We start from the raw sequence: 20,939 nt of genomic DNA, 5'->3' as shown, positions 1-20,939 counted from the left end.
CTCTTACAACAATTCATCTACCGAGAAACGCAGAAACCAGATATTCTTTTAATTCAAGAAGCTTGCGGACTTATATCAATACCGGGATACGAACACTTTACCCAAGGAAGTATTACTAAATGAGAAAAAAGAGCTCCACAGGGTGTGACCATTCTCATTAACACTGTAACATACGTGGCCAAACATATTCCAGCTATACAAATCGATACTGATTCCATAAACAATTCGACTCAGGAGCACGTTACTGCACAATGCGCTTCGGCAGCGGTGACGTTCTAATTATCAATGCATACTGGGTCCCAAGGCTCGACTGTCTTTCTTCTCTCGAATGATTGGACACGTACACAAAACTACATAAGGACAAATACATCATTATAGCTGGGGATTTCAATACACATAACATATGATGGGGCTACCAGCGCACAACGAAAGCAGCGCAGCGCCTCGAAAGAAAAATGCAAGATAACAAGTATACGTTCCTTAATGACACAACCGACCCCAGGCGCCAAGGAAACAGCGTCGAAGGTGACGCTAACCCCGACTTAAGCTGGCACCGCGGAATTGGGAATGTAACTTGGGCGAATCTTCACGAAAATTCTTGGAAGTGACCATTACATCATTGAAGTTACTCTAAGCATTGCTAGCTCTAAGGCTCGCCTTGCTAACGCAGCTTCCAATACACAACTTACTGACTGGCACCGATTCCGATCAGACCTAGACAGGGTCGACGTACAGCCGGACCTACATTCATCGGTGAAGAATATTAGTTAGATGAGGAAAAAGTACACCAAAATGATTGCGCGTACTGCTGAAAACCCGCACATAGAATCTCATCTGCTTAATTTATGGGATAAAAGACACAGGATAGTGCAGAATTGGAAGAAACATAAACAGAATCATGGCCTTCGCAAACTTATTGAGCAAATAACTTTGCACCGACTTGGTTAAAAACATGTGACAAGCTCAACGGCCGCCTACATACTGCGAAGGTGTGGAATACCTTAAGATCACTTTTGGGCCAAGGAAAACCACGACACACCATGGACAAGATAATGATGAGCTCTGGCCAGACACGCGAAAAAATAGCTGATGAAATTCTTCAGACGTTCTATTCCTTGGACCAAAATACAGAACAACTTCCGGGTTACCCAACAGAGTCACTCGAAGAGAGTACAGCAGGCATAAACAGCTCGCTTACTTTAGCTGAGCTACATACGGCTCTCTCTTCGCTGAAACGAAACACAACGCCTGGCAAAGATGGGATTACTTATAGTACACTTTGTAACTTACCCTCTTCTCAGAGCAACTTTTAGAATACATCAACAATATTTGGGAATCCGGAATCCTTCCAGAGGAGTGGAAAACGGCAATAACAATACCAATCCCAAAACCTGGCAAACCGGCCAACTGTATCACGAACCTACGTCCTATGTCTTTAACGTCGTGTATAAGCAAACTGATGGAACGCATGACCCTGGCACTTAGAAAACAGCAGTGCTTTTCCTTACACAGTGACAAGCTTTAGATCACATGTTAGCACTCAAGAAACCATGCTTCGTATCTCAGGAGATGTGTATCAAAATCACAGTCTCGTACAAACCAGAGTAATCGCAGGTGTAGATATACACAAGGCGTTCGACCACGTGAAACACTCCGCTATCCTCAAGAACCTCTTGACCTTACGAACCGGCGCCCGCCTCTACAATAATATTAAAGATTTTCTTACCGGTCGCTCTATACAAATTCAAATCAATGGGCCTCTTCGATTTTCGGAGTTCTGGCAGCCCGCTGGCAGCCAGATGGCAGCCAGCTAGTTCCGGTTCTGAAAGGAAGTCACGTGGGCTGGGATCCCAAGGCAACCCGAACCTGCCCGAAGTTTGGAAAACCGAACGCCGGTACAGGTGGCCAAATGTAAACATGCAAAGAGCATGGCAGCGCCCGGCGAGGCCGGCGCGCGCTCGGCGTAGTCGACCCATTTATGCGTTACCAGCTTGAAAAGATATAGTTGCATTCAGGAATACGATCACTTTCGCGCGATTTCGCGCGACTCGACGCAGGACGCGCACTGGGCCAACCTCGCCTTGCGCAGCGTAACAGATGGCCTCCGACGCGCGTATGACAAGACGCGAAATCGTGATTGTATACTCGAAAGCGATAGCTGGAGGATCCCTGATCGCAGTGATCACGTCGCCCACCGGCGACATTGATGAGTTGGCGCTGTGTCATCACAAAACATCAAAAAGCAGGTTATGGGGTATGTCTCATACGCATAAAATTTCGCGCCGACCTGCTTGGGCTTCGATTTCAGAAAGTTTGTTGTGGCTGATGGTGCTTCTCAATTTCACCCTAAGGAGCTGTGGACGCGGCTGGCGCATGAAAATGCACGTCGCCTGTGACCAGCGAAACTTTTCACACGAAAAACATTGGTCGCAATCATAAGAGCAATAAACCATTGTACGTCTGTCTAATGTACCGAGTGCAATCAGTGTATTCTTATATCAACGGCCTGCAGTTCGAACACATATCGGTTTCGAGCTGCCACCTAAGCATACGACGGAGAGACGGAGCGAACACGGGCTAGCTGCAAAGCCTTCGCTAACTGCAGAGAAAGGAGAAATATACATACACGAGATATGTGAAAAGGAACGCCACCAGTGAAAGACGAACCCAAAATGTACCGCAATGTGTGAATGAGCGTCTACAACTTTCGTGGAACACGATGCAGTTAACATGCACGCATGAGAGCGCGGCGCTCTGTTCACCGCCGCGAAGAAGCAATCAGGGGACACACACACATATACACATACACAAAAACTTCAAGCGGTTCACCACGGCTCGTATCACACCGCTTCGCGATGCGGAACGGAGCCTTAGCACCTAAAGAGGTAACGCTGGAAGTAAGGAAATCCGAAGATGACCTTAGACAGTTGGCTGAGCGAGGTAAATGTAAGTCCTCAAGCGCCCGCGTTGCAATCCGTGAAGTCCCAGCAAAGATTGCGGCGAGCGCCCATCCCCTCTTTTAGTCGTCTGCTAGCCAGAGAACTTCCAAAGAGCAGCCAGACCAAAATGGTCCTGACAGGTTCTGGCAGCCCGCGGGTAGCCAGAACCGTCCAGCCCGAGCAAAACGAACGCCCGGTGGAAGTGCGTCGCGCGGTGGGCGGAGCAACCCGTGAAAAACAAAGGCGCTCTGGCTGACTCTGGCAGCCCGCGGGTAGCCAGAAGTGGAAAATCGAAGAAGTCCAATGGAGAGCTTTCAGCGCCACACCCTCTCAGTATAGAAGTCCCTCAAGGCTCAGTCCTATCACCCACGCTCTTCAATATTGCTTTGCTCGATCTGCCTGCCCGGCTCTCGTCCATCGCACTACTCGAACACAATATTTATGCAGACGATATCACTATATGGTGTTGCAAGGGGTCCCTAGGAGAACAGGAGCACACCATCCAGTCAGCCTTAGATACCATTCAAGAATACGTTAACGGTATTGAGCTTAAGTGTTTTCCAACAAAATGTGAGTATATAGTAGTAATTAATCAAACAGGCCGCCGCGCAGAAGAGCAGCGCCAAAACATCAGTCTCCATATCGAACACACTCAAATACCGCGCCGATCTAACATGAAAATACTGGGCTTCATTCTTCAGGATGACGGTAGAGCTGAAGTATAGTAGGAAAAAACAATCCGACAACTAAACCAGACATATCACATGCTATCTAGAGTAACACGTGAACACAGAGGACTAAAGGAGCAAGAACTTCGAAGGATTATTGAGGCGGTTGTCTACTCCCGCGTGCTCTACCAGCTTCCATATCACTCTCTCATCAAAACCCAGAACTCCAAATTAGAGACGGCGCTCCGCAAATATACGAGATTAGCTTTAGGAGTACCCCGATTTGCCGCAAACGACCTTGTGGCTGCCACTGGGCTTTTCAACGCACTTGATGAATGCATTACAATTTGCAGACAAGCGCAAATTGAAAGGCTTCAAACATCCCCACAAGTGCGCAAACTGCTCGAACATCAAGGATACCAGACAAATGCACTACACCCTGTTCTACCGCTGCATTCATCACCATGGGACTCACTACCCAGATTCACGGTTCTACCCATACCACAACATAAGCAGCCGCACAAACACGAAGCACGCCGCTCCCAGTTAGTCAAACGAGTAAATAGGGAAAACCCGCTACCAGACAATACGTATTACTATATGGACGCTAGTCACTCGGAGGGTAAATGTCTAACTGCAGTAGTCGGCCCTGAATACGAGCATGTAAACGCACACATAGGAGTCTCCGACCCATCCGACGCCGAGGCTCTTGCTATTCTCGAAGCAGTCACCCGGCCTCATCATCCTACCCAACGCAACTTTATTCGCACCGATTGCCAAGATGCATGCCGCATGTTTCGCGACAACTTGCTGCCTGAACATATACACAGCCTACTTCAATGTCACTTGGATGCACACCCTTCGCTCTGTGTTACCTTGCAGTGGATAACTGGGCACCAAGGTATGGGGGGGGGGGGGAACTCCCGAGCTCATGAGCTCACCCGCGTAGTTAGTTTTCCGGGTCCCCCGTGCCTATGGCCATCCGAATTTAACCAAAAGGAACACAGAAAGACTTTGCACAAGGAGCGCACATCACTTTTAAAGGAACTTCGCGCCAATGCCGTCGCCTTTATTGCTCCTCCTGCTAACCTCTCGCGAGAAGACAGCGCTATTCTCTGAAGACTTCAAACAAACTCAATAGTGACTCCTCTTTTTCGTCACTATATTCAAGGCATACCTGAGCCACCGAAATGCCCGAACTGCATGGAATATCCGTCCCTAGAGCATTGTCTATGGCATTGCCCTAACACTCAACCGAAACTGCAGTCACCCCTCTAAAACATTCCCACTAACATCAAGCCACGGTCATGGACGGACTGGCTTACTCCACCACCCCATGCAACTAATACTCTCCTGCCTGTGCTTATCCAGTACGTCAGAGATGTGTTGGGTAAGAACGCCGGACGCTGGCGTTTTTACGCCAGCGCCGCACGCTGGCGTAAAAATAAAAGTTTTTTTTCTCTCTCTCGCACTGTGGTTCATCGATCGCTTCCCGTATCTGCCAGTTGGACCAGACTTTCGGCTTCCTTTTTTTCCTTTCCAACAAACGTGTTGCTTCCCTTGTTTCTCTTGTCATTACTACATCTAGCACACAACACAAGACAAGGACAGAGTAAAAACCGACGAAGACAGGCGCTAGCTTCCAACAGATTTAGTTTCAGACCCGTCGCAGTCATATATATGGGGCTTTAGTGAAAGCCTGCACAACCGTATTTTTTGGTTACGCGTGCTGTCACCAACACGAACATGCCCAACCTAATGTCATTTCTCTTGTCATTACACTTATACTTTCACTATATTTCCACTCCCCTGGCCATTTGCCAAGTTCTTTCTGGACTCTTGTGGCTATATTTGCATATTTGTTCAGCGTTCAAATTTGCACTGGCCATTTTTCGCTTTTTGCTGTCTTTCCCAACTACTTCTGTGCACCTTGCGGGTTTCCGCAGAATTATTGCTCAAACTCTTGCTTGTGCTTCTGAGGTGTTGATAAATTCGACTTCGCCTGCCATCTGCTAGCCGCCTGGTTAGCTCAGATGGTAGAGCGGCTGCCCCGGAAAGGCGGTGGTCCCGGGTTCGAGTCCCGGACCAGGACAAATTTTTCTTCAAATGCGAAGCTTTTTTTCCTAGGAATCCGTATGGATTTCCTTCGTAGCGCTTAACTACGTTTTGGTCGATGTCTCATTTTCCCGTCATTAATTACTTCTCTCCCCCTTGCGCGTTTCCGCAGAACTATAACTCAAACTTTCCCAACTGCATGTCTCATTTCCGAAATGATACGTTTATGGTCACGCGCTATCTTGCTATACCGTTCCTCGTCAATGACCTTTTCTCTCAACTTGTCACAAATGCATTCTCTCATCAGACAGCAATCAATGGCCGATTCCCTATTTCACACTTCCCAAGTCTGAAATATATAAAGGAGGAAATAGAAATGAAATCACGAACTATCGTCCCATCTCTGTGTTATCAGTGTTATCGAAGATATTCGAAGGAGCCATTAATAGTAGATTAGAAAAGTTCTTCAGCGCTCATACCATTATTAACCCCCTCTCAGTATGGCTTTTTGAAAAATAATCGTCTGAGCAAGCTTTACTCGCCGTTAAAGAAAAGATCATAGACAACATTGAATCCAGAGCATACAATGTGGGTCTGTTCTTAGACCTGCGGAAAGCTTTTGACTGCGTACAGCATGAAATTCTTTTCAGTAAACTGAACAGTTACGGGATACGCGGAATAGCTTTGAACCTGCTGAAAAGTTACCTAAATAACAGAATACAATACGTTAACTGGAATTATTTTGTTTCGAACCGTTTGCACATTACTTAAGGGGTTCCGCAGGAATCTATACTAGGCCCACTTTTGTTTTTATTGTATATAAACGACATCTGTAACATACCTGAGTCTCCAGATTTGGTTATGTATGCTCACGATACAATTATTTTTTTCACATCACGTACTGGTGCCAGATTTAGAAACTATTGTGAACGCTTATTTAGTAAAATTACACGCTTGGATGCAGGCGAATAAGTTTAGTTTAAACTTGTCAAAAACCAGGTACATAATTGTCAGACCTATTAAGGCCTCTGTTCATTAGATACTTAACCTAATATACGCCAACACAAAACTGCAACAGGTACAACTCAGAAGTTTCTTGGTGTCTGGTTTAATGAACATTTATCATGGAACACGCATACTTCAAAGCTTCTTACGGACCTTATTAAAACTGTTGGTTGTCTTTACCGGATCAGCGATCTCTTGCCCGTTTCCCTAAAAGTGTCCATAAACTACGCACTATTTCTTTCCAAATTGTCCTATTGTGCACTGGTCTGGGGCACTACAACAGTTATCAATTTTCTGAAGTTGTTGCTTTTGTAAAAGAAGGCATTGCGGGCTATTAAGGGTTACCATGGTAGGCCGGAAAACCTACCAACTGTCACTCTATCATAAGCATAATATACTTAAAGCAAATCGTGTTTACATATTTCGCCTGTTACAGTACATCCATCGTAATCGTTTGTATTCCATTGCTCCAAACCGCCCTCCTACTAAATACCCCCTTCGGCAACACAGAAACTTGTTCCCTAAAACGAGGACAAATTACGGCAAACAAAAACAAGATTACCAGATTCCAGTCGTTCTCAATAACCCACCTTTAACTGTCATGTTTGATCTCCCCAAGAACAAATTTTAAAAAGATGTGAAAAAGTTACTAATCAGCACTGACTCAATATAATTTGTCCTTTTTTTTACTTAGCGAGGCGTCTCTTGTTTTTGTATCAAGTTGTTTGTGTGTGTGTTTCCTTTAGTGACCTCATGCCATGTTGATACACTGCCTTTGATTTATGGAACACTGTCTTTGTATCGAAAGCAATATTTTTCATGGTAATTCTGCCTTTTGATGCAATGTATTTTGTTCACTATCATACTATGTTAATATGTATTTCTGTGCTGCTCACTGCTGCATCGACTGTTTTGGGGAACTGTGACCTCGTCAGGCTTACCGCCTTTTGTCGCAGTTCCCTCTTTCATCTTTGAAGGAAAATAAACTTCAATTTTTAACCTTCAACCTTCAACCAAGTGATCTGGCGATGCCATTTTATCCCCGTATTTGCGATAACTAGATTACATTGCTCACAGAGATCTAGCACAAGAGAAATGTAGAACAGTTCTCTGGTGTTTACGGTTACGGGGGTTAGCGTTGGGGCACGCAAGAACCAAGGGTTTCAGAACATGTAGGGCTTTGTGTTTGCAGATATCGCCTTGCGGTTGCATAAAAAAAGCTATTATAATTATGAAAACAGAATATAGCATTGTATGCGAAGTTTTCTTCCGTCTGAGTTTTCGCCTTTAATTGCCACTTCGAGGTTTCTCTATTAGCAGCAAGCAATTTATGGCGCTTACTTTTGAGTAACCAACTTTGCGTGCCTTCGCCAGCGAAATTCACAAAGCGTAAGGCCTGCGAGCCGTGAACTCGACAATCTAAATCAGCTGCATCTAATGAATCAGTCAAGCTGATTTGGGCGAGTTGGTTCATGGCTATTCCAAAGGTACAGCGCGACTGGGACGGAAACATAGAAACACAAACCGCAACACAAGCGCCGACTAATTGGAGTTATTTGCACCGAAACCAGCCTATTTATGCGCAAAAAGGCTTGTGACGTAGCCTCGCAGTTAGCACAGATATGGTCACACCTGATCAACCAAAAACCAGATACCGCAAACGTGTAAGAACACATTACTCAATCCATAAAAACAGTAAAAACAAGATATGGTCATCGATGGTAGTCTACTATCGCCACCTATCTCAGTGCTTCGGCCCAAGGCGAATTCACTATCCATAAGAAAATATGATAACGGCAACAAGAAACATGGCACACAGAAAAAGGTGTCCACACACGTGGTTTGAGCATGCTTTTGTAACAAAAAAACACCTTTAAAAGGGGTTGAAACTTTTTAGACCTAAACAAAACCTACAAGAAACTCAATCTCATCGTCGCTCAAAAATATGGATCGCTTGCTGACGCAGTTGTCTGCCAATCTTTTGATAAAGAAGGTTCCACGATTTCTCGCTTGGCCCCTTCCTTCGCGCTCAGCAGAAACATACTGTCGTCAAATTTTGGTTTGCAGCCACACAACTTGCAATGTTCTGCAAGAAAGCTGCGTGTCTTATTAGGCACATTAAGATTATTCTCCCTGGACTGCTCGTTGAAACATCTCCCCGTTTGGCCTATATACCGGTGACCGCAACCCAAAGGAATATCACAGACAACATTTGCCATACAGTCTGTGGATTTATTTCTGTGCTGAGTAGTGCATTGTGGCAACTCCCCTTTGTTTGTCGCTGTACAAATTTTTGACAACTTACATGGCACAGAAAATACAATCGGAACCTTATGCTTCGAAGCAATACTTATTGATGCTGTGTGACAATTTATGACTATACGGAATACTGCACTGGCCTTTTTTGCTTACCAGGCTTACTTTTTGGATTAAGGTTCTTAATCTTTGGAAGCAACACTTCTAAAACCGCAGTAACTGAAACCGATGGGTATCAGGCTTCCTTCAGCCACGTCACCTTGAAACCAAAGTTTTCGCTCATTACGTGGAAACATCTTTTCTTTAGGGCTGATTGATGGCAATTCATTACAATTCCTCTTTTGAAGAGTTAGGAATGGGCACTGTTAGAAAGCAGTAGCCCCTTTTTAGGCCTCTGGTAATATTGCGAGCATATATGGTCATCCCTAAATAGCAACGATAGGTCCAGATACTGTAGTTGGCAGTTCTTTGAAGTTTCCCAAGTGAAGCTATGCCTGGCAGAGTTGGATGAGAGCATTTTAACACTGTCATGAGCAGCAACCTCCAGATCATCATTTGAAACATTTCTTAAAATTACGAGAAAATCGTCTACATACCAGCATATTTTAACAACGTGAGGATCCTGCACATGTGCCTGGAGGCGTGCCACGACATAGGCTAAAAACACGTCACAAAGAAGCGGAGCTATAGCCCAGCCTATACATATTCCTCGCTTTTCAAAGAAAAAGTTTCCCTCAAACTTCACAGCAGTTGAGTTCAAATAAAATTCTAACAAGATTATGAAAGCGTCATTTCGAATTCCTGTAGCATTCTGAAAATCACTTTCTTCGTAGGCCGCTATCTTTTCTTTTAGGACACTTAGCAGCTCTTGATGTGGAACAGAGTAAAATAATTTTTCTATATCAACTGAAAACGCAAAGTACAACCCAGGTGACAGTTCATCCAAAAACGTTACAACGTCCGAATAATTCCTTATCGAAAAGGGATCTCCGCTCACCAGAAACTCCAGATGCTTTTGAAGATATCGAGCGAGGAGGCATTGCCATGAGCCACTTTCCAAAACAATGGCGCGAAGTGGTGTTCCTGGTTTATGGGTCTTCAGGTTGAAAAAGACTTCAAGAAACCCTTTTTACTCCTTCCTTGCTTGATTAGTAAGGCTCACTAAGTGCAGATCCTACAGCAAATCGAGTGCTTTCTTTTTTGTGGATCGGTGGATTGAACGTTACTTTTTAATCCAAAAAGTAAGCCCGGTAAGCAAAAAAGGCCGGTGCAGGTGATTCCGCATATTCATAAATTGTTACACAGCATCAAGAAGATTGCTTCGAAGCATCAGGTTCCGATTGTATGTTCTGCACTGTGTAAGTTGCCAAAATTTGTACAACGAGAAACAAAGAGAAGTAGCCACAAGACACTACTCAGCACAGAAATAAATCCACAGACTGTATGGCAAATGTTGTCTCTGAAATTCCTTTTGGTTGCGGTCACCGGTATATAGGCCAAACGGGTAGATGTTTCAACGAGCCGGCCGGGGAGCATAATCTTAATGTGCGTAATAAGACAGGCAGCTTTCTGGCAGAACATTGCAAGCTGTGTGGCTGCAAACCAAAATTTGACGACAGTATGTTTCTGCTGCACGCAAAAGAAAGGACCGAGCAAGAAATCGCCGAACCTTTTTTATCAAAAGATGGGCGGACAACTGCGTCAGCAAGCCATCCACATTTTTGAGTGACGATGATATTGAGTTTCTTGAAGGTATTTTTAGGTGTAAAAAGTTTCACCCCCTTTTACAGGTGTGTTGTTTTCGTTACATAAGCCTGCCCAAACCAAGTGTGTGGACACCTTGTTCTGTGCGCATGTTCCTTGTTTCCATTATCATATTTTCTTACGCATGGTGACTTCGCCTTAGGCCGAATCATTGAGATACATGGCGATAGTAGACTACGTTCGATGACCATATCATGTTCTTACTGTTTTTATGGATTTAGTAACGTGTTCTTAAATGTCTGGGGTGTCTTGTTTTTGGTTGATCATGTGTGACCATACCTGTGCTCAATGCGATGCTAATGGCAAGCTTTTTTGCGCATAAATAGGCCGGTTTTGGTGCAAATAAAACCTGTTGTTAGTCAGCGCTTCTATTGTGGTGTGTGGTTCTTTGTATCCGTCCCAGTCGCGCTGCGCCTTTTGAATAGCTAATGAATCAATCTTCATTACACATGCTAGTTGAGAGAACACAATAACCGCAGTCACTTCTAGCTTACAAACTTCACGCGTTACGATGTACCGAGTGTAGTTTGTGCTAGGTTAGAGCCGTGGCTTGAATGGGTGCCGCCGTGATTTTTGATGCAAAGCTTTTGGGACAGCTTTTGGGGCTCCTGCTCAATCAGTAAAGCAATGCGCAATTTTTGGGGGGCCCCTATTCTAAAATTTTGTGTTATTTTCCCTTTGTTGTCGGCATAACCGTCTAGATCCTGAGAGTGGGCATTCGTGTCACCTAACGGGATAATTTCGGCATCATTCTCGAAACCCTTTGTATCATCACTTAAGCATTCCACTAACTCTTCGTTCTTCTATGCAATGTTTTCACGTTCATAAATACGGTACGCGCAGCCAAGTTTTCTTTCCGCTCATCGTGCCTTTAACCAAAGATGTTACTGTTGCTTTGAATTTACTATTTTCCATTTGGCTGCGTTCTGTATGAGGATTCCTACTCCCCCTCCTTTTCTTTTCGATTTAGTTCTATTACACCCTTCCCAAACATACTTCCCAATTGTTGGTTGCTGTTCCAGATTCTAAGGTGCGTTTATGTAAACACATACACAACTATTTGTTCTCTATTTCACTGCTCCTCAATTTCTAAGCACACTTCCTTTCTTCTGCCGCCCTGCATGTTTATGTTTAGAAACCTCCGAGATGGCAGCGGCACCCATCGGTGGAGATAGGCACGAGATCATATGGCGTCTGAGAGGGGAAGATCTCGGAAGCTATGGCGTGCAGCTTATGCTGATTTCGCTCGGATAGGCACATATGGAAAATACAAATTCAACGCTTGCCCTGCTTTCCTTGAGCTGTCTCTCGTACTTTTCGGACGCACACACATAGCTTGCCGAACAGGCAGACTCCATTAGGTGCACTTTCTATGGAATAGCGTCCGGCTCGTAAACTGCGCTGTCACGCTATACTGAAACTCCGCAAAGCTCGTGTGTGACGCTATTAGCCCACTATTACGCCAGCCTGTCTAATCGTCGGTGCGCCACACCAAGACGACCGAAGAGGATCGTGCCCGCCGCTAGGAGCCGCAGGACGGCGTTTTTTGTGTGCGCGTGTTTTCAACATGATAGGCAGGAAATTTGGCAAACTAAAAGCTTGGTGGCGCCATCCACCACCGCGTTACAAAGGTGACGCTCATGGCATCCATCGATCCGTCCATAGCGGAAGAGAGTCGCACATATGCCTGACTGCCGAAGCTTCTGAAGACTAAAACAAGTGCCTCCCACGTTACAGGACGGCCATGGATAACCGTAATTGCGCGTGAAATACGATGCGATCCTCCCCCCCCCCCAAGATAGGAATTAATTGAATAATAAACATGAAAAACAGGCCCAATATAGATATGGTCAACATTTATTCACCCAACCATTTGAACAACCATGTACGTCAACTTCGTCTTCTTTAGCGTCAACACTTGGTTGACACTTTCCTTTATAGCTTGCGATACGCCAAACACACGAGAAATCAATCCGCTTGTATGACGTAAGGGGGTGACTGCGACAGGATTACACTGAGCTCAGCACCTTATTTTCTATATTTGTGTCTAGGTTCAATAATTAAACTATCCAGGAGAACTGTCATCTCTACAGGCAGAAACTTAACAAGCTAACAGAAACATTCTTCTCAAAGATTAGATTCCGGTCTAATTTTCATAAAACATGGTTACCCAGGGAAACAATCGTCTGCAAAATAAATAAAAAAAAGCGTCGTCATCTTACAGCCAATAAGAAGCGCAGCACTCCTTGTGCATGGGAAAACAAGTACTAAGATGAAGCCGCTTATTTATCCGCAGTGCGCAGAGATAAAGAATAATTTCCTCATACGTAATTACACTTAAAAACAATAAAAGAAAATTTTTGTAGAGAATCAATGCGCTGCAGGCACGTATTCTTACCCCAAATAACGAGGCAGGCCTAGTGGTGCCCGACACTGAATGCGCGAATGTGTTTAACGTCTGCGTTTAAAACTATGTTTACAAACAAATCGCCCATAATTGTTCCCTCGTAAACCAGTAATGGAAACCAGTAATCATGGTATATTCACAGCCAATGGCATATGACTTGAAATAGATTACATAAAGCTCTCATCAGACGGCGTAGATGAAATCAATCTTAAACTTCTCAAAAGCATAAGATGCAGATCGGCAGCATACTTATTCTTAGTGTCATCAGTCACTTTCTTGAGGCATTATCCCGCATGAGTGGAAAGCAGGGAAGGGTGCTCTTGTCTGCAAATCAGTGGTCAAAATTTCTCCATTGAATTAGCGACCAATTTCTTTAACGAGCTCTCCGTGTAAAATCATAGAACACGCCATTTATTCTCAAATCATGACCTCTCTTGACTCGAACAATTTTTTTCCGTCCATCACAGCATGGTTATCGCAAAAGTTTCTCCCGCAAAACTCAATTGGCCATCTTAATCTACGACAGCAACTGTAACGTTGACTTTGGCCATCTTCCTGTACTTGGCAAAGGCATTCGACAAAGTATCCCACTCACATCTAATGATGAAGCACTCACAACTAAACTTCCATCTTCACATACTCAATTGGATGAAAAAATTTCCAACAGGGCACTCTCGATGAGTATTCATAAATGACCTGCCTTCTAACCCACTTGTACTTACTTTGTTTACATTAATGATTTACTGCTCCCTGCTTCGTGTAGCATGCACATGTACAACTACGGCTGCCTTACATACCATCACTAACAGCTCAGACGAATCCGCTCCCCAAACGGATGTCATTCACGTGAAGGAAGTAGCTCATGACGCTGAACTATAATAAATGTGAAATCGTGTCGTTCACTTGCCGATGGAATCTGTCCCTGCAAAATCGGTCCCCGCTGAACGAGCCTCGCCTTTCAGGTAGTATACTGGCGTCAGCCTTTGTAACGACTTGCCTTTGCGAGTGGATGCAACTAACGCTATCTCGTCTGCTAAACGAAGCCAGAGCTACCTAGAGCGATACTTGCGCCACCTGATGAAAAATTACTGGCTTATCATCCCTTTGCCAAATCGAAACTAGAGCGCGCCCAATACAGGATACTCACCAAGCATACCTACAAAGTGCAATCGAATCAGGTTAATTTCGTGCCATCAGATTCGTTGATTCCGAATACTCTTCAGCATTTCATCTTTGTAAAGAACAACCCACTGCATTAGAAGGCTCTTGCACAAGTTCTGAAGCGCGTGTCTTATATCTTCCTGCCCGTATAGCCGTAGCCGTACCGGTCATCCATGCATTATTGAACAAGAGCATTGTTCTCGTCATTATTTTTGAGAGCAGCCACCTACCTGTACGGCCTTTCCCTTTACATCACCTGCCCATCGTGGTATTTAACTGCTGTAACTCACCAGTTATGCATTTTGTAACTGTCAGCGTTGTTTTGCTCAATCTCTGTATATCACAACCGTTATGTAATGCCGCCATTTATGGGACCTCAAGGTCATAAAATTAATTGAATTGAAAAATGAATGCTGTGGCTAGAAGTGCGTCCGACGCATTTTGTTTGTTTTTGCATGCTTCACGCTAAGATCGTCGTGAACAGCTAGACACACGCTTCCAGCGCTCATTCCGTGTACAACATGCCCGAGTCGACGCCATCCGTGCAGATCGGCGTGCTCGTTATTGCTGCAACAACAGCCACATGTGCTTCCAGAGCGTCGATGGGCGCTTTCAGAGCAAGAAAAACGCATTCCATTCGATGTCCTCGACGCGATACTATGAAGTTATGTGCTTCTCGCAAATAGACCCATAATGCAATTACAACCCGCTAAAGTGATTGGCGCATACGCCATTGTTGCTGCATTTACCAATTACGAAGATGTCCAAGTCGAAACTGTCATCCAGAAATTAACAGGAGCATAAAATAACCGAAGCCGAGAACCGTAACGCGTCTCCGCACAGTTGGATTCCCTGACGGCTGTCGCCTTCAGTTTTCATTGGCGAACAGCCACGTATGACCCTTCTACAGTGTGTCGCTCAACGCAATTCTTTCTTGACGTTTCTTCGGGAGACAGCTTTAATCATAGCTCTATGCAGACCACTAGCATAAAGATAAAACTGGTAGCGTAAGTGACGACGTCGTACGCGACGTCATAGTTGTGCATACTGTGAGCATTATTCATAGGCTTCATATGCTCACCTGTACATACTCATCATCACTGTTTTGGGGCCTGGTGGTGGTGCTCTCACTCGAGAGAATAAAGAGGCTGGCTGCCTAAACCTCGTCTCCCAAGTGGTGGAGTGTGCTGTACGGTTCCTTCGCCCTCTCGCTCCCGGTCTCGCTCCAGCTTCACCTGCGCTACATTCCTGGAGCTCCGCTCGGGTCGCCGCCTTGCACTCAACCATGTCGCAAGACCAGCAGACGAATGCCACGACATCCACCTTGCCTACTCCTGCGGGAACTCCTTCTTGGACAGTCACCACCCATCCGAAAGATCCACCTGTGTTTGCTGGGCTTCCAGGTGACGACGTTGAAGACTGGTTGGAGCTATACGAGCGCGTTATTGACTTTAACAACTGGAACCAATCAGCAAAACTTGCTCACCTCGCCTTCTACCAAACCGGCGTTGCTAAAACTTCGTTTTACAATCATGAGCTCGATTTCGTGAACTGGAGCACCTTTAAACACCATCTACGCCAGATTTTCGCGAACTTGTCTGTCCACTCCGATATCGCCAAGAAGAAGCTTGCTGAGCTTGTTCAGCACTCGGACAAGTCTTACACTTCGTACACAGAGGATGTCCTCGCCCTCTGCCGCCGCGTGAACACCTCGATGGCAGTGAGTAACCGTGTACGCCACCTGCTCAAGGGTATAGACCCTTTTCATGCTTATAAACAAAGTTCCCAGAAGACTTCCGGTTAAGTCCTCAGGAACAACACCAGTTATATTAGTCTATAAACTTACAGGACCCTCCAGCTGGCACCAGTTTTGTTTGGGAGTTGGAGTGTTTGACAATGAATTGTATTGTAAAGTGCAACAAAAAAAAGCCCGTACGTGAGTTCGACGCATGGTGCACGTTCTTTATATTTGAAAACATCAAGAATATGTGCCTACAGTATACTATGCGGCAAACTACTTCTTTCTTGGCTAATTGGACTCTCGAAAATGGCTGACCGGGAATTCTCTGGGGTCATGAACGCACTGCTGCCACATCGCGGATAAAAATGTCTATTGGGGCTGCGGCATTCCATGCTCTTGTAGTGCTGAATGCCACTACCGTCGCAGAGATCATCAGTACGTGTCGGCGTCTCGATGAGCTTCATATGCTCCACTTGCACCCTGACACATCTGATTTCAAGGCATCAAACGACAGCGAACTACGTGCCTTGATTCGCTGCATAATGCGTGAGGAACTGCACGCCCATGCTTCCTCGAACCCTCCTGAGGTCCATCTAACGCCTCCTGGTGGCGGCCTACGCCATATCGCAAGGGAAGAGATAGCTGCCGTGACCTGCCCGCAAGACCCAAACCCGCACGCTACGCCAACTCACGCTCAGGTTGCCTCTATAGTGCCACCCTCCCAGCAGCCACCACAACAGGCACCTGCACCGCACGTGTCCCTGAATACCATCACTACAAGACCACAGCCTGCTCCGTCTTACAACGCATGGAGCCCACTTCGATCGGTTTGTTACTACTACGGCATCCGCGGCCACATTTCAAGGTGTTGCCGACGCCGTCAGGAAGATGAAAGACGTGGCTATGACGGGTTTGAAAGGTATGAGTTTTCTGGCCCTGTACCACGACGTCGGCGTTGTGACTACGGTTATTATCCAAGACGTTCCCCATCTCCATAGAATTTCAACACTGCAGGTTCATTGCGTTTGCCACTTCGTCGCTCTCCATCATCGATGCGGTGCTCCTCTTCCCTTCTACGACCGGCTACTTCGTCCTCCGCTCACCACCCGGAAAACTAAATGGTGCAGATTCAGGAGCAAAAGTGTATCCTTTGGACAACGTGAGACTCCTCCGGAGCACCCGTCAAATGTACTTTTGGTGTGTATTGAAGTTGTCCCAATCAAAACCTTGGTTGACGCAGGTGCATCGCTTTCCGTTATTAGTACTGACTAGTGTTCTCGATTGCGAAAAGTGAAGACAACGTATAATGGCCCTCCCCTTCGTTTTGCTAATGCAGTGCTTCTTCAGCACTCCGGTGTTTCCACGGCGCACGTTTTCATTGATGGCATCCTTCACCACATTCAGTTCGTCGTGCTGTCTTCGTGTACCTAGGCGATGATTTTGGGATGGTACTTCCTGGCCTCCGCCTCAGCTTTCATATCTTGCCGTCAGCGAACTATTCATATGACGGACACTGAACCTTCGTCCGCTGTCGATGCTCATAGCCTACGTTTCGTCACGTCTACCGACTGTTTCATTCCCGCGGGCTATGAGCATACTATCACACTGACTTCCGACACTATTCTTAATGATGATGTGTCCCTTGCACCGAGCGGTCACTGCATTTCTGGTGGGCTTAGCCTTACTCCTAGACTGGTGCGGTTTCAGGACGGTAGAGCGTTAGTCGCTGTTCGTAAGCCCACTTCTTCGCCAGTTATGCTCTCCCAGGGCACAACTGTGACATGCTTTACTGACACCGAACCTCTTTCGCTGGTGCCGCTTCACACCGAATCACCACCTTTGTCTACCACAACTGATTATCACACTGCTGCCGCAGCTTTAACGGATGCGATAAATCCCGATCTCACCACTGCGCAGAAAGAAGACCTTTTGGCACTCCTGCAAAACGCAGCGCCTTGTTTGACGTTAATTCCAACCTTCTGGGGCGCACCTCAGTTGCAGTACATCGCATCGAAACCGAAGGCCGTTCGATTGTACGCCGCCGCCCGTATCGCGTGTCTTCCGCAGAACGGAAAATCATTGCGGATAACTTTGATGACATGCTCAAAAGAGACATCATTCGGCCATCGTCAAGTTCTTGATCGTCTCCCGTTGTGCTGGTTCATAAGAAAGACGGCTCTGTACGATTTGCCGTTGATTATCGAGCCCTTAATAAGATCACGCGCAATGACGTATATCTGATTCCAAGAATCGACGATGCCATTGACTCCCTCTAGGGTGCAGAATATTTCTCTAGTGTAGATCTCCGATCCGGATACTGGCAAATCCCCATGCAAGAAGCGGACAAGGACAAGACAGCCTTTGCAACACCAGACGGACTTTACGAGTTCAACGTCATGCCCTTCGGCTTATGTAATGCTCCTGCAACATTTGAACGCATGATCGACTCAATTTTACGTGGCCTTAAGTGAAAGACCTGCCTGTGCTATTTAGATGACATCGTTATTTTTTCTACAACTTTTCGTCAGCACCTTGAGCGTTTGGACGAAGTTTTCACATGCATTTCCGACGCTGGACTCCAACTCAACACAAAGAAATGCCATTTTGCCAGAAAGAACATCAAAGTGTTGGGCCACCTTATCAGCAAGGATGGCATTCGACCGGATCCTGAAAAGGTTGCTGCCGTTCTTCGCTTCCCTCACCCTAAAAGTCAAAAACAATCAAGAAGTTTCTTGGGCCTGGCATGCTACTTCCGCCGTTTCATCAGCCATTTTGCTGCCGTGGCGTTGCCTCTGCACAAGTTGCCCACGTCGGGCACTGCTTTCCCTTGGACAGACAAATGAGAACTTTCTTTTCAAGCCCTGAAGCAATCATTAAACCACCGACCCTGTCCTCTGTCACTTCGATAAGAACGCAACAACTTGTTTGCACACCGACGTTAATGGTCATGGGATCGGTGCTGTCCTTCTACAGCGTGATACCACCTCACGACAGAGAGTTGTTACCTGTGCCAGTCGTGCACTAACGGCTACCGAAAAAACTACTCGATCACAGAACAGGAATGTCTCGTAGTAGTTTGGGCGATCCAAAAATTTCTACCATATCTTTACGGACGCCAATTCACGGCCATAACCGACAACCACGGTTTCTGCTGATTGTCATCAATCAAAAATTTGTCTGGACGCCTTGGTCGCTGGGTGGTCCGCTTAAAAGAGTACGAGTTTGACGCTGTCTGCAAGTCTGGGAAAAAGCATCAAGATGCCGACGCTCTCTGACTGCCCGCTGCCACTATTATCTTCGACTACATCTCTCCGTTGCTCGCCACTTGATGACGAGACTAACTCGCCACTCCCGTTTATTACCTCTAGCGGTTACTGACATGTTATCTTCAAATCGCGTCACTCAGCTCGCCTCGTGTCAACGTTCTGACCCTTACTGCAACACAATTATCCAACGCCTGTGCGGTACTACTTCTGCACCAAATGCCAGATTATGTCGACAAATGCGACTATTTACGCTTGACAACGATGTGCTGTACAGCTACATTTACAACTCCGAAGGACACCGTTGGGTACCTATTCTTCCACGTTCGATGCGCACACAAGTCCTTGAAGCCTTTCACGAAGACCCATCTGCTGGCCATTTGAGTTTCCCCAAAACATACCACCGCGTTAGGAGCCGTTTCTTTTGGCCAGGCATGTCTACCTTTGTGGCAAAGTACATCGCTTCTATAGTCCAGTGTCAACGGCGGAAACGACCGACTTCACCTCCTGCTGGGTTTTTACAGCCCATCACACGTCCCGAGACACCGTTTGCCATCGTTGGGATAGACCTATAGTAGGCCCTCTGCCCATAACGCCGGCAGGTCATCGATGGATCGTGACGAGTGTTGACCAGCTCACACGTTACGCCGAGACCGCTTCTCTACGCTCGGCCTCCGACGTTGCCGCCTTCTTTATGGATGCCATTGTGCTGCGTCATGGTGCACCTCGAGTACTGTTAAACGACCGCGGCGAGACTGTCATGTCAACAATGATCGCAGAAGTACTCGGAGCTTGTGGCACAGTTCATAAGACGACATCCGCATATCATCCACAAACAAATGGCTTAACCGAGTTATTTCATCGCACACAAATAGATATGATGTAAATGTACATCGGGCCAAACCACGACAACTGGGACAAACTTTTACCTTTTGTGACTTTTGCACACAACACCGCTATCCAACGAACTACGGGGTACTCACCTTTCCACCTAGTTTACGGCCGTTTACCGACATTCACCATCGACGCCGCTTTCTTCAATGCCCCAACTAACACCTCGGCCAGTATACCCGAAAAGTTCGTCTCGAGGCTGGAGGAATGCCGTCAACGTGCTCGCTTCAACACAGAAGTCAGTCAGTCAACACAGAAGCAACGTTAGGACATCTCTCGTCACGACATCTCCTTTCGTCCTAGAGAGGAAGCGCTCCTTTGGACGCCCATTCGTACACCCGGTTTGTGTGAGAAATTTGAATCCCGCTTCCTTGGACCCTACATTATTATTGAACAAACATCATCCGTGAACTATCGCGTTACTCCCGTAGACGTTTCTTCGCACCATCGTTATCGTGGTTCAGAGATCGTTCACGTTTCGCGCCTAAAACGATACGTTCGGCGTTTCCCTCCTGGCTAAGTCGCGGCATGGCTGGCCGCTTGCGCGCGCGGGGAAATTAGTGTGAGCATTATTCATACGCTTCATATTCTCACTTCTACATACTCATCATCACCGTTTTGGGGCCTGGTGGTGGGACTCTCACTCGAGAGAATAAAGAAGAGGCTGGCTGCCTAAACCTCGTCTCACAATACGCTTAAAAGGGCACTGAAACACTTTTTCTGGAAGTAGAGAAATGCTATTTGAACTTATACAGACGATTTCAGAAGCACTTTAAAGCACTTGAATGC

General features: G+C 46.1%; 1 protein-coding gene and 1 non-coding gene across 2 annotated transcripts in view; one reads left to right on the top strand and one right to left on the bottom strand.

The window, feature by feature from the left end:
* The window catches only part of LOC142566336 (octopamine receptor beta-2R-like), a 537,631-nt gene that overhangs the window by 187,461 nt on the left and 329,231 nt on the right, over positions 1-20,939 (bottom strand). The window lies entirely within an intron of this gene.
* TRNAS-GGA (transfer RNA serine (anticodon GGA)) lies at positions 5,626-5,700 on the top strand. Its single transcript has one exon. It is a non-coding gene; the product is annotated as a tRNA-Ser (tRNA).

Source organism: Dermacentor variabilis, unplaced genomic scaffold, assembly GCF_050947875.1.
Source record: "Dermacentor variabilis isolate Ectoservices unplaced genomic scaffold, ASM5094787v1 scaffold_12, whole genome shotgun sequence".
Lineage (NCBI taxonomy): Eukaryota > Metazoa > Arthropoda > Arachnida > Ixodida > Ixodidae > Dermacentor > Dermacentor variabilis.
This window is presented reverse-complemented; position numbering and strand designations above follow the sequence as displayed.